This window comes from Papio anubis, chromosome 12, assembly GCF_008728515.1.
Source record: "Papio anubis isolate 15944 chromosome 12, Panubis1.0, whole genome shotgun sequence".
In the NCBI taxonomy this organism is placed as follows: Eukaryota; Metazoa; Chordata; class Mammalia; order Primates; family Cercopithecidae; genus Papio; species Papio anubis.
In genome coordinates, this window is record NC_044987.1 from 65,507,051 (window position 1) to 65,522,612 (window position 15,562).

Below are 15,562 nucleotides of genomic sequence, written 5' to 3' on the forward strand. Positions count from 1 at the left end.
CTCCCTCTGCTCATGGGCTAGTTTCTTCCTTGCCTCTTAGTAAACCTCAGGTAGGTGGGTTCCTGTACCTTCTCCAGACACTCAGAAAAATTAAAAAGTCCTCCAGTCATTTTTAGTCATGAAACGGTCTCATTTCAGTAGCTGAAAGGTCCAGTCTCATATAATAGTCAAAACTCTGAACTTTATTTAAGACAAATTTTTCTTCTTTCTCTCCTTCCCCAGCCCAAGCCAATTCAGGCTGGAAGCTGAATTCACTCAAAGGTTCATTCAGGAAGCCTGAACTGAAGAGACAGAGGCAGGGCCAGGGGCAGGGGTCGGGGTGTGGGTAGGCATTGGCACAGCTAGCTTCTTTATTTTCCAACCTAATCCTTCTACTTCTCCTCCCCTACTCTCTCTAGGGTACGGATCTGATAGGGTTTGGGGTAGAGGCGGGAGAAGGCAACAGCGAGAAAGGAGAAAAGACCTTAGTTCAGGGGAACAGTAGTACTTGGTGGTAGTGTTCCATGATCTTCACGGATGCTTAGTGTGGACTCCTCACACCGGGCACTTATGTGCGGCCCTTGCAGATGACTCCACTGAACACATTGGTCTGTAACAGCCCCTCCTGCTGGCCACTTGTTCCATAGGTTTCTGCGTTTGATTCTAACCACCTGCTGCCTAGCACCCTTTAGGAGGAAGCCGACTTACTAAAGTGAGATCTGCTGGAAAACAACCTTCACGTTTATTTTTCCCCTTCCCCTTCTGGTTCACAAGAAATACACTCTCCAGCCCTACTTTTAATCTTTGCCTTTGCCTTTAATCTTCTCCAGCATGGGTCAAAGACCAGTCACTTTGGCCCTGTCAGTTCTACAGACATTGTTTTCCAGCTTTTCCAGCTGATCTTTTAAAGCCCCATCTCATGAGACTCAGGGTGAGGAGGATCTCACCACCTCCAGTCTACCACAAGGTGAGGAGGTGGAGGAAAAAGTGCCACAGTGCCTCAACTTTTTTTATCCAGAGTCTCTCTTCCGGAGTTCCTTTTTTTTTTTTTTTTGGACGGAATCTTGCTCTGTTGCCCAGGCTGGAGTGCAATGGCACAACCTCAGCTCATTGCAACCTCTGCTTCCCAGGTTCAAGCAATTCTCCTGCCTCAGCCTCCTGAGTAGTGGGATTACAGGCGCCTGCCATGACCCCCCGCTAATTTTTGTATTTTAATTAGTAGAGTCAGGGTTTCACCATGTTGGCCAGGCTCATCTCAAACTCTTGACCTCAAGTGATTCGCCTGCCTAGGCCTCCCAAAGTGCTGCGATTACAAGCATGAGCCACCGTGCCTGGCCACTTCATCAGTTCTTCAACCTCAAACCATGAGGGATTGAGGAATGGATGTTGACCCGTAGTTCACAAAACCTTTGCTGGTCTGGCGTTGGTGGTCCAACACTCCACCTTGAAGCAGGGGACTTGCCACCTTCATTATTTACTTTGCTTCTGGGCTTCAGCTGCATCTAAGACAGACAGAACTCATTTTAATGTCATGTCATACTTTCTATAGCTCCACATTGCACCCATAAAGGTTCATTTTAAAGCTCTCAGAGAAGGGAGCATCTCCACCTTTTCCAAGCACTATTTTAGACATGTGAATGATAGACTGCCTTCTTTTTTTCTTTCTGTCCTTATTAACAGTTTATTACAGTATTTTTATGATGATTTCTCTTTTCCTTTTTTTACATTGAGAAATAAAGTTGAACAATTCACCGTGACTCTGAGTCAGAAAAAAAATTTTATTTAGGAACTGCAGAGAAGTAGAAGCCTGCTGTTTTTCTTGTAGAAACAGTTCAAGAAAATCCCTTTAGATTTGTGAGTGGCTTTTTTGTTTTGTTTTGCTTTGCTTTGCTTTGCTTTTTACATTGGAAACTAAACTTAGGGAGATTTTAAACAAATTCATGTTTTAAAAAATTATTTTTAGTTCTTCACATCTGGATTTTAAAAACATGGAAAGAGGGTTGATTTTTTTCCCCATTTTGTGTGGCCTGACTGGTGATATTGTGAGTGCTAGGAAAGGGTGCCTGTCCTGATTGGATGAAAGTCGTGGGGCTGGTTGGGGTTGGAGAAGAGTTGTAAACAGAATCCTAGAGTAGTGTACTGGGGCTTGGAAGTGACTAGATTACAGGCAGGCCCAGTTAGGACCATATCTTTCTAACACTGAAAATGGCATCAGCATCCCAACCTTAATGATAACCTTATGTAGAGTAGATTTTAAGCTTCAATAAAGCCATGCATTGTCAATAGCCCACCCTTCCTATTATCTGTTTCTATGGGAACTCGTTTACAACTCTAGGCTGTAAATAACAGCAATGCAAAACACTATTCCCTCTTACCTCCCTAACCCAGCCCACCTCCAAATAAAAATGAGTCTGGGTTCAATTTACACATGCATCTTTGCTATTTTTGTAATTTTAATTTTTCTCTTTACTAATTTTGTGTTTTGGTTTTGGTTCATTTGTAGCCAATAATCATTAGCAGCAGCAATGATTGAGAATTGGGTTTCATAGTCTGACCATTTGATGATCTCTATAAATAGATGAATGACTTAGAGAGATATATTCTCTTTTGTGTGGGAGAAAATGGAGAATCTGGATTATTAGCTCTTTTTGTTTGTCTATTTGTCTACTTTGAGCCCAAATGAATTAAGAATCCTGGGCTCACTGGGAAGGAGAACAAATCTTTCATACTGAGACTGGTGAGTTTTGGGGTTTCTGTATTACCATTAACCCATGATGGAATTTTTAATAGAAGTATAAGCTTTCTTTATTTGTCTCTGTCTGTGTGTCCATAATTTAGAAAGATCTTTACCTTTCACTGCGTAAGTATGTGAAATTTTCCTACCTCTAGATAATACTAATGAATTAGATTATCAATCTCTTTTTAAAGAGGCTCTTTTCTGATTGGCTGATAGAGATAAATAAGCACTTATATAAAAAGAATATTCTTAAAATTCCCAGAAAATAATGGATTTGAACTTCTAATACTTTAAATATGCTGCATTTAAAAAATTTCCTTATCTCCTTTTTTAATATGCTTCATTACAGACACAATGACCAAGGTACATTTCTTGGTACTCTTCTGTGTCCAGGTGACTGCAATACAGCTAAACAGCTTTTCTGATGTGATAGCCTCTGCCAGTTTAGTTAGAAACTGTGCTATATGAATCAAGTCCATCTGTAGGAAACTATCTTCATACAGATGAAGCATTCCTAGTCCAGTTCTAAATAAAAATTTCTTCCTGTCTCTGCAAAACATCTCAGACTGGATAGAACAGATCAAGTAGAGTAGTGATTTATGATACAGTGTGAAGATCCTATCTATTAAGTATGTGTCTGGTGTAAGGCCATAAGACTTGAAGAAACAGCTTGAAGAAATTGCCTTCAGAGAATACTTCAAATGTTGCAAAATATCTTAACATGTTGCTGTGATCCACACAGAAGATCAACTAGCATGGCTTATTTATGAGACCTTTGCAAATGTAATGAAGGTATTGGTCTCTTCCAAATTGAGAATGAGCATTACCACAATGACATGCATCCTTGGACATAACTATCATCAGGCCTGTAACAAATATGCTGCTACCATACTATGTAAAATATCATGAAATGGCCGCTCTTCAAAAAGATGTAGGTAGAGAGATGGCAATGCATAGGATCCATCCAGCTTAATTCCAGACCAGCACCAGGATCACCAACGGGTACACCTTCTCTATCAGAGAGAATGGTGTGCTCAGAGAGAACTTGTTTCACCAGAGTTTTTTCACCACTCCTTTCCTCTTGAGAGGAATAGTTCATAAAGGTCAGGAATGATAATGCATTCATTCCCTACAGTTAGACTACAAATTTGCCCAGGAACACTAGGGGGCAACCTCTGCACCACAATTCACCTTTTCTCCTGCTATGCCTTATTTTTCACTGGTCCAAATACCACTGCAACTGGCAATATTCTCTTCCTGTTTAAATTACTTTTTTCTTCCTTTCCTTCTTTCTTTTTTTTCTTTCATTCTTTCTTTTTTTCTTCTTTGTTTTTTTTCTTTCTTTCCTTCTTTCTTTTTTCTTTCTTTCCTTCTCTCTCTCTCTTTCTTTCTTTTGACTGCTTTAATTTCCTGATTTTGAGACTGAGTCACAGTCCCACATTTTTGTTGGTGACCTAAAGCTTCTTCTAATGATTTGACAAGAAGATTTCCTTGGAGTGGGCAAAGATTTCTTAAACATAACATAAAAGCAGTAATCAGTCATATGATGGCTCATACCTGGAAATCAGAGTACAGGTAAAAATGGCTCAGATTCAAAATTCTTATGTCTTGAAGCCTGACATGGTGGTTTACAGGTCCTTCTGTTTGTGCTTCATATTCTTGCTAAATGATTTTTGAAACTTTTCTAAAGACAATCTCTGGGGTAAACTTTACCAAATAATTTGTTACCAGGAACACGAGGAGCAACTGGTGAGCCTCTTTTGTCCTTTTTGGAAAAGGTTTGAGATAAGCAGGGGCAGGTAGTGGTGGGCTCATCTCCAAACAGTTGTGAGAGTTAGCATTAAGGTAGTAAAAGCCGTGCCCGCCAACCTCACCCTACCTCATCCTCCCCAGTCCTCTCTGCCCAGGTGGCAGGGAGCGCACCCTCTGCTGACAAACACACCAGCGGTTCCAAGTCCCCAGTCTTTGGCATCAGTGGCCACCAGGCTACAGCTCTGTGAACAGCGACTGCAGAGGAGCTTCCTGCCAGCCCAGGGAAGCCATAGCCTGCACATGATCAGCCCTTTTTAGGGAACTAAGGTTGATTTGATGGAGCCAGTGCTGGCAAAGCTCTCCAAGGAAAAGTATCTTGGTACCTGGATTTATCCAGGATCCAGACTTGGTGGTGGTAAGGGAGGTCACTTTCGTGGCAGGCCAAGATCCCAGTGTTTTGGTACCAAGAGCTGGCCCCAGTGGCTCAGGCCACAATCCCAGCACTTGGGTGGCCGGGCGGGTGGATCACCTGAGGTCAAGAGTTAGAGACCAGCCTAGCCAACATGGCGAAACCCCATCTCACTGCACAAAACTATTCATGCAGAAGGAAATCTGTAATCCCCTGGGCTACTAGGAGACTGGAGACAGGAGAACTGTCAAAGCCCAGATGGAGGCTCTGAAATGAGAGACCACACCCACTACACTCCAGCCTGGGTGACAAGACCCACATCAAAACAGAAAGAAAGAGAAAAGAGAGAAAGAGAGAAAGAGAGAAGGGAAAGAAAGAAAGAAGGAAGGAAAGAAGGAAGGAAGGAAGGAAGGAAGGAAGGAAGGAAGGAAGGAAGGGAGGGAGGGAGGGAGGGAGGAAGAGAGATAGAAGGAGGAAGGAAGGAAGGAAGCAAGGAAGGGAGGGAGGGAGGAAGAGAGATAGAAAGGAAGGAAGGAAGGAAGAAAGAGAGAGAGAAAGAAAGAAAGAAAGAAAGAAAGAAAGAAAGAAAGAAAGAAAGAAAGAAAGAAAGAAAGAAAAAGAAAGAAAGAAAGAAAGAAAGAAAGAAAGAAAGAAAGAGATCCAAGAAGAAAGAAATTAGGCCAAAATGTATAGATACTACAGATGAAATCTTATGGAGAAATTTCCTTGGACTTACCTTCTTAGCTTCAGGATAGCAAATGAATAGAAGCTTGTAAAAGATCAAGCTGAAATTTCTTAGAGAACTTCCAGCGGAACAAACTTAAAGAAGGCCCAAAGGCCCATATGGTTAACATTCTTGCTGCACCTGTTTAAAGAACCAGGCCAAATCTAATAAGACCATACTCATTTTGTCATCAGAAGTCTTTGAGGTTCTTTGTAATAAAAAGTGGAAGGACTATAAGGAAAAAATTGTGCTTAAATTGAAAATTGTGTGTTGTCATTCCAGAGCACTCCTGACTTGTCCGATTCCAGTTCTGCGGGAGTTGTTTTGCAGCTCTATAAAGTGTAGATAACTGGCAGCAATGCTAAATCATTCTTGTCCATAGACACGCAAATGGATTCCGTCCAGTGAAAAAGCAACAACAACAAAAAAACCCATCTGGCTCTATTTGCACAGTCATTTTAATATTCCTGATCTATAAATGTGTCTGTCCTTGGGATTATCCTTTCACCTGGTTGTAATACTTCACTGGTTTCCTCGTGAATGCGTTAAATAAAACCTTTAACTCATGTTTATTCTCATATCTATAGAAGAGTACTGATCTTACCTGTTTATGAAAATTATCTTTTAATACCTACTTAGAACTAAATTATCATTTAATGGCTTGTCCCCATCTTTGCTTTAGCCACAGAGGCCTAGAGACTTTAAGACAAAGCATCAGAGACTTCTGAGGCAGCCCAATCTGGCGACCTTCCCAGCAACCTAGCGCAGAAACTTTCTAGAAGCTTTCTGATGACAGCCCTGTTCAGAAGCACTTGCTGTTTTTTCTGTTCTATTGACTGAAGTGTCCTGACACTTTTTTGGCAGACATTGTAACGTGCTGAGAAGTTGTACCTGGTATCTCATCATCAAAATGGAAATTTCAAAAGGCTGTCCTGAGTAGCCCCTGAGATTGTGCACCCCACTTTAGAGATGGCTAATATATCCTATTGTCAATGCATAGATGATGGTATGATAATGGCTTGCTGGAAAAATGCTGAGGATACTTGCCCAGTTCAGGAAAAAAGCCTGCCTCTTTCACCACGGCATATACCCTCCTGGGTCTTTATGGCTTGCTTGAATGTGTGTAGGACCATCGTCATTATTAAAACATGTATTCCTAACAGCCGAGAGTGAGACCTTTGCTTAGGACAGTTAATAAACAAACCCAGAAGTTAATGCTACCTTGGGAACATGTCAAGTTTCTGAGTCATAAAGCCCCAAGTTAGTAGCTGGAAAGTCCATCATCAAGGTTAAGGGCATTCCCCAGAATGCTGGAATGATTTTGACAATTTGAAAAACTTTGTTTAATTATTGCTCATGGAAGAAACATCCACGAACATCTTTGTTTAGCAGAGGACTTCCATGACAGGTGAGTCAAAGTAAGTAACAAGAACAAAACAAGCCAGGCGAGGTGGCTCACGCCTGTAAACCCAGCACTTTGGGAGGCTGAGACGGGCAGATCACCTGAGGTCAGGAGTTCGAGAACACCCTGGCCAACATGGCAATACCCCATCTCTATTAAAAATACAAAAAAATTAGCCAGGCCTGGTGGCACTTACCTGTAATCCCAGCTACTCGGGAGGCTGAGGCTCCAGAATCACTTGAACCCAGGAGGCGGAGGTTTCAGTGAGCTGAGATTGGCCACTGCACTCCAGCCTAGGTGACAGAGCAAGACTCTGACTCCAAAAAAAAAAAAAAAAAAAAAAAAAGAACAAAACAAATCAAAAAGTTTTACCACAAGTGTGTCATTGTTAACGGTTTGATATATAGCCTGTCATGACTCAGTCCTTTGTTTCTGGATCATCTAATTTAGGACAAAGCTATTTTGAGCTAGGGAAAAGAAATTTCTGGAAAATTGAGAAAATCCAGTGTTAGTAAAGGAAGGCTCCTTTGCAGTACATATTGTTTTCATGAGAAGGATTTTTCCCTAAATCCTCTGACCCTAGGTCTTATGCCTCTCAAGTGAGTTACCTGACTTGAAAGGGGAACTGGGTGTGTGTGGCCCAGCCCTGTCCTCCTGCCCTCTTTCTCTCCCTCTGGGAATCTTCCTATCTACAGAGCGGTAGTGCTGATGCCTGCTTGACTCTGGTTTTTCAGGTCAGACTATAACTTGGCAAATCTCTAATACCAGAGGAGTTCAGGATTGGGAATTCTACTGTTGCCACATACTTCTATTCCAGCTTTATTAGGGAACAGAGATAGCATCTAACTGTTCCCATTTAGGGAACAGTTAGATGCTGTCTAACACCTCAATATTTATTATCAGTGTTTCTGTGGAAAATTGGCTGGGGGCTTTTACTTCTGGCAGTCATCATACAGGGAGTTACAGTGTCACTTACAGGATATCAAATTAGAAAACAGCTGTGGAAAATTATGTGAAAACCCAATTTCCATGGACACTGTGGACATGGTGATTGTGGATGTGTAATGAACAGGGCCCATGATAAGAATGTAATTGAACAATGCTTTTCCATGTTCAACACATGCAGAATCTCAGAATCCTTTACATTATTCTCAATGTATCTTGCCAGAACAAGAGAAACCATATCATAAATGTGAATTCTAAATATATAGCTCTTTTTAAAATCTACCATGACTAATTATAACTGTTGGCTCAACAGATGTACCCCCATTCCATCACCCTTCTTTTTGGAAACAGAATACCACTAAGAGCCACTACAAGATATCCTTTTGATAGGTCTAAAAAGTCCTTCTGCTGACAAGTACCACCTGAGAATGAGTCTTCACACCTGCTTGGCAGGCTGTGCACATCTCAAATATTCAGGGAAGCACGGAGGAAGGGGTATGGCCCTCCAGGGTGCTGCTGTCAAGCACTGTAGCAGAGTAACCTACTGGAATTACTTGTAAAACCATCCCCACAAAAGCAAAAATCCATGTGCTGCTTCTTGTCATTTCAGAGGCAATAGTTAAGTTGTACACATAGAAAAGACCCATATTCAGGGATGTCGCTTCCTGACCATTTTTGTTCTTTTTTGCAACTGTGCTACCCAAATAAGCAATGAGCAATATACTAGAAACCTGAGGCTGTCCACATGGCGAGATCTGATCCGAGTTCCATTGCAATGTTGCTCAAAGGTGGTTTGTTTTGCAGGGTTGTAGTCTCTTACAGCCAGAGGGGGATGGAGGAGAACAACCACAACTCAAAGGCAGCCCTGGTTCCTTTGATCACTGCAAAGCCATCTAGGAAGTAGCTCCTGACAGACCCTTGCCTCCCTGGAAGGCATGGCCTGCTAGATAACCCCTCAACTGCGGGCCAAATAGCACAGTATTTGGATGGAGAGGAGGCTTCATTAGAGGGGTGATAGAGGCAGCTCTCTTTCTGGTAAAAATTAAAACTCATATAGGGCCATAAGGATGAATGGCAGCATAACATACTGAAAGAGTGAAATAAAACACAGCGTCTTGTGTTTTATTTTCCTTACCTGCTCAGGGTTGTTGTTTTGAGAGCTGGCCCAGGACCCACATAATGTTGGCTCAGAGCCATATTAAAAGATGTGAGGAGTCTCCCCTTATTTCCCAGAAAAGCCTTAGCTTTTGTAAGCTTCAGGGAAGATTAAAGAGTCCATGAAGTAGCTGTTTAAGGTTTTGCTCATATGCCCAACAGCTTCCCACTGTAGATCGTGTTAGCCACCTCTATCCCCAAACCCTGACCTCGGATAATCGAAGTCCACAGGACATGACATGTTGATACCCGTTACCTGACCAGAAAAATGCTTTCTTTGTCCTCTGTTTAACTCTATTCTTTGTTTTTTTCTTTTTCTTTTTTGAGATGGAGTCTTGCTCTAGCACCGAGGCTGGAGTGCAGTGGCATAATCTCGGCTCACTGCAACCTCTGCCTCCCAGGTTCAAGCGGCTCTCCTGCCTCAGTCTCCCAAGTAGCTGGGATTACAGGTGCCCACCACCTTGCCCAGCTAATTTTTGTATTTTTAGTAGAGATGTGGTTTCACCATGTTGGCCAGACTTGTCTCAAACCCCTGATCTCAGGTGATCCGCCCACCTCAGCCTCCCAAAATGCTGGATTTACAAGCATGAGCCACCGTGCCCAGCCTACCTCTATTCTTTCTAATAGTTCTTGTTAACTTTGATAACATGTCTGCAATAAGCTCTGAATTACTGTAATGTTTGAAATGTACACTGGGAAAGTTCCTATATACAACTCAACTGCCATCCATACCATGAGAATAGTGATTTGTTTGGCTCTTCTCCAACCCATTCGAGTTGAACAAAATATTCAAGACTTGCTTCTGGTTTTTTCAGGAGTCTCTGAATATCCCCTCTTGACCACCTTCTGGGGTATTAAATTAAACAGAAACAAAATTTATGGAAATATTCAACAGCCCTAATGATCTATAAGCATTTGCCAGTGCTTAATCTGTCCCAGAGGTATATCTGCCTCCTCAAATCATTCTTAAGAGGCTCCAGGTACCACCCAGCTTCTCCTAAGCATTTTAGTCCTTTTTCCTGTCACAGAAGCCTTCTCTGCCCCCTCCACTTTGTCCTGCCTGAGCTGAACAAATCACCAAACCAGGCACTATGGACTGCGACTTGGCTGTACAGGTGCCCTTTCCATAACAATGATGTTCTTGACAGGCATGACTCTTAAGTGGACATGAGTCTCCGGGACTTTAAATCCTCCTTGTTACTTTCAGACAAACTGCTGACAAGCCCGGTCAGCATGCACTGACCTGAATGCCCTTTTCTACATCATTAAACCCCTTTTTAACTTTCCGCTGTGGTGATGATGTGTATCTACACTGGATCCACACTATGTTTCTTCCCCCTTTCTGTTTAATCACACCTAAATCAAAAGCAGAAAATCATAGTTAAAGCTAATTTGTATGCATATTAAATATTAAAATCCATATTAAAATTAATGACATGTTGTTATGGTGAGACCCCTTAATAACACTACCATGTGACAATTTTCTATTTTCGCTTACTATTGCTACTAACTTCGTGTTGGTATCAGTTGTTCCTCCACAGGTGAAAAGTACATTTGATAGCAGCATGTATATGTAAATAATTTACAAATGACACAATTTTTATAATTATTTTTAAAAATTAAAAACCCTCTAAAAAACTAATTTTTAAGATATCTCTGAAAAATATGTATACCCTTACCCTTTTGTATCTTACCCAAAAAATTACTTTTTGCAAATAATCTTATATGCTTTCACTCCCCTTTATTTTGCTTTACTGGTGGCTCTGATGGTGTATGTTCACTGGTGCCTTTTTGGGGGAACACTCCAGAACCCTGTTCTACCACAGACACAGAAAGATGCTCTGATAATGAGTACTGGTATTTTGGAAAATAAAACAAAAAACAAAATCTCACCACACCCCTGTGAAAATATTTCTACACATTCCTGGAGTTTGTCTGATGTAATATCATTGGCAAGGTAGAAGGTCATCCTAAATTAACTTTGCATCTTTTTCCATTATGCACCATATGAAGAAGCATGAATTGTAGAGTCTTCACAACAGAAATAGCTTGTTCTATATTACAGGACTCCAGATTGAGGGATTCATCTTGACTAACAATATTGTTACATTAATGCTTCAACACAGTCTCTTATATTGAGTACTGTAGAGAAAAAGGCATAGAATAAGTTTATTACTAAGAAATAAATAATTATTACTAAGAAAAAAATAAGAAACCCAACTTTCTCTTTACCAAACAATTTACCTGGAATTACAACCTGTATCATTGCAGTGCTTTTACGAATTCTAGGCAATATCTTCTCTCTAACTTAAAAAATAAGTAAAACTTAAAAAGAAAGAAAGAAAGAAAAACAAGTGATAAAACTTAAAGCTTCCCCATCTCACCCTTCATCACATGCTAGGAGAATATCTTTCACCAATTCTTAACTATAGATACCCAAGTAAGAAATAGTCTGTTTAACGATCACATCAGGGATCAATCAAATGTTGAGGTATACCAACCTCGGCAATATTGACATTTTGGATAGGCTAATTATTTGTTGTAAGGTACTATCATGTGCATTGTAAGATGATTAATAGCATCCCTGATGTCCATCTACTAGGTGCCAGTTGTGACGCTAAAAAGTGTCTCCAGACATTGGTAAATGTCCCCCCTGGGGTGGGTGGTGGAGGGGATGCCTGCAGTTGAGAACAATTGGTCTAGAGAAAAGACGGCAATTGACCTAGTTTAGATGGAGTGCATAATGCTGGGTCAGTTAGCTGTGAATCAAGGAGCAAGGATTAGTAAAGTACAGCATAATTCTATTTGAATCTATGTGGCTGCTCCTTCAAGCAGTGCTGAAAAGTCAATCTGCTGAGTGTTCACTACACTGTGGAGATTCCCTCTAGGGTTTGGCTTTTGTAGCTTTGCTCTTTGTTGAAGTCATGCTATGGTCTGATTGTTTGTGTTGCCCTAAAACTCATATGTTGAAATCTTAACAGACAAGGTGATGATATTACAAGGTGGCACCTTTGGGAGGTGACTAGAGATTAGATCATGAGAATTAAAGGGATTAATGTCCTTATAAGAGAGGCCTAAGAGAGAGTCCGCAGCCCTTCTACCATGTGAAGACAGAGAGAAAAAGCACCATCTGTGAACCAGAGGGCAGACCCTTACCAGATGCTGGATCTGCCAGCATCTTGATTTTGGACTTCCCAGTCTCCAGAACTATAAGAAATAAATTTCTGTTGTTTATAAGCTACTCAGTTTATTGTATTTTCTTATAGTAGCCACAACAGACTAAAGCATGCTATTAAGCTTTTTAATTTATTATATTTATTTTTAATTTTTGTCTGTAGTTATTTCTTATTTGTTTTTGAAGTTTTTCCCCTGTTTTAGGTATTTCTATTATACTCACAGTTTTAGTATTCTGCCGTCTTCAAGTAAGCTTTAAGTTGATTTTTGTCCAATCTGAGTTAGAATGTTGTTTTTTTCTATTTAGCTCCCTCTCATTAGTATAACCTGAAATTTGCTAGGTAAAATGTGTGAGTTTTATTATGTCTGTATTTCAGGAAGAAATAAAAGGTGGATAGTCATGACTGTATATTTGAGGCTTACTTGTTTATAAACCTTGGAAGTCTGCAGCCAAGTTAGCAGCTAGTCGAAAAGGATTAGAAGAACAAACCCCTCACCATCATAAAGTTCAATGTATTTAACAGTCTGGCTGGGTAATTAATGCTTAAATGTCAAAATGAGTCTGCTTGAAGTATTCTTTTAGATACCCCAACCTACTGACCTAGAGAAAAGATCAAGATTTCAGCCTTTCCCTTGAGAGAAATGTTCCAAGCCGAGTTTGAGAAACTCAGAAGAGAAATCCTAAAACATGAGAAATTTCTTCTGAGATAGACTGCTTGAAAGAGCTGAGAGCTTTCAGAGACATTGTGAGATCAGCAAGATTTCCCCTTTGAAATCTTGCATTCATCCCCAAACCTAGTTGGAGCAAGGGCAGAGAGGCCGCACTCTGTAGCAGAATATCAAAGCACTGGCAATGGTAGAATGGGAGAAAGCTTGAAGAACACAGACTCCTAGTGACAGAGCAAATTGCTTCCAGGAAAGTAAGCAGAGCATTCTGGGTGGCAGTGACAGTGTGACAGCAGTCGTCTCAGAGTTGGGTGCAGTCAGGAACTTGCATCTATCAAAGTACATGAGGGACATCTACTTGTGCCTAGTAGAAAACAGTTCTTAGGCACCAATTCCCAACAAAAATGGAGGTACTAACACCTACCAGCAAACAGGCAATTATGAAAGAAGGATGATAAGCTCAGCCTGTTTTGGATGGACTGGGAATTAATGTATTTCCATCACTAATTGGTGATTTGGGGAGAAACAGAGGCTACAGAGGTAGATTTTATGGTTCAAAGAGGACACATCAATTCCATTTCTTTTACCTAAGGCATACTTTTGGAAGGAGCTTCTTCTTACTCAGAGAAGAGGAGAAGGGATGTTATGTTATATACCAAGGGCCCATTATGAAATGGAACAAGCATTTTATGACTTCTGAATATACATGTAGCATTGTGAAGTTCTGAAAGATAAACTCAATACGTCCTTACCCTCAGGGAGCTTACAATACAGTGAAGAATGGAACAATTGCACAAACACAGTATATAAAACACAGTATATAAAAAGTCATACAAGAATGCCACTTTGACTAAAAGGAAGAGAAGTTCATATGTTTTTAAAAATCAGGAATAGCATTCTGACCAACTGAGCATATAAAATAGATTCAAGTATAAACATTTAAGAGATAATTTCAAGAGCCCATATGAGAGTCAATGAGATTCTATGCTAGGATAGTGGCAATGAAACAGAAATGAAAGAATGGATTTGTGAAATGTATACCTAGTATCTTCAAGATTGGTTGACTAATTGCATATGGGAGATAATTGAGATGGGGAGAAAGGAAGCACTGGGAATTGGGGCAATGGAGATACGGTTAGCTGAAGTAAGGAAGAAAAAGGGAAATCAGATGGAAGATGGCAAGCTTGTTTTTGAGTTGCTGCTGTAAATACAAGACACCGAATATACAAAAAGCTGGTGATTATATAGGCTGGTACACTGCATGCATAAGAAGTTGGTGATTACATAGAGTGTTGTCACCTCACCTTATTTTCTCCTGGTTAGGACTCCTGTCTTTTGATTCTGTCTGTTCACAGTCACACCCCTGGTTTAAAGATACTCTGAGAAGCATAAGTATGTATGCCTTGAAAGCCAGTGCTTAGGACTCATGCCATCACCACTGCCTATACCCTGTCACCTCTTTATTTAGCCTTAGCTCCCTATGAGTAACTCAAACGCCTACGGTTTTATTTTCCTGCATGTGTTGGCGCTGATGTAATTGGGATGAGCCAGCTCAGCTGGAATGGAGGAGTACGCCATTACGAAGCTCTGTCAGGGGAGGAATGATTGACTGCAGCAACTCAGGAACTGTCTCTCTCTCTCTTTCTTTCTTTCTTTTTTTTTTTTTTTCCTTGCTTCTCAGCACAGTCCTGATGTGGATGCTGGAAGGATAAAATTTACAGTCTCAAGACACAATTCTCTATAAATCAAATGAAGGATTTTTACTAAATTGAGTCTCTTCAACTCTCTGAATTCTCCGTATGTCAGCATAGAATGTGCTTCAATCTTCCTTTCGCTACTACTTTATGCTCATAAATTTCATTTTCACTTCTGACAGCTTTTATTTGCTTGAGTCTATTTTTCAATGTTGCTGAACATTTTTGATGTTTCCTCTTCACTGTTTATAAAAGGAACATGTACTCATTGTAAACATAACTTGATTTGGAAGTTAAGAAAAAATATAAAGAAGAGAGTATGTGACCTAAACTCTCACCACTATTACCATTTTGATCCAGTCTTTTCCCTCTTATGTACATTTTAATTTTAAAACATAGTTGGAATCATACTATGTAAATTATTTTGTTTTCTGGTATTTGTAACCATTATATTATTAGAATTTTCTCACATTATTAAAATTAGTTTAAATCATTTTTGATAGCTGCATGAAATTTTATTATTGCAGATGTTGTATTTTTCTTTATGATATTAGCTCCTATGCTGATTGCCTAACTCTTTACGGTAAAAATTTCCTGGGCTATGCATGTGTCTATACATAGCAAAAAGAGAAAAATGAAACAGTGAAAACCAAAATGATACAAAGAAAAAAAGACATAATTTTTTTTTTTTTTGAGACAGAGCTTCACTCTTGTTGCCCAGGCTGGAGTGCAATGGTGCAACCTCTGCTCACTGCAACCTCCACCTCCCAGGTTCATGGGATTCTCCTGCCTCAGCCTCCAGAGGAGCTGAGACTACAGGCATGCACAACCATGCCAAGCTAATTTTTTAAAATATATTTTTAGTAGAGACAGAGTTTCACTATATTGGCCAGGCTGGTCTCAAACTCCTGACTTCAGGTGATCC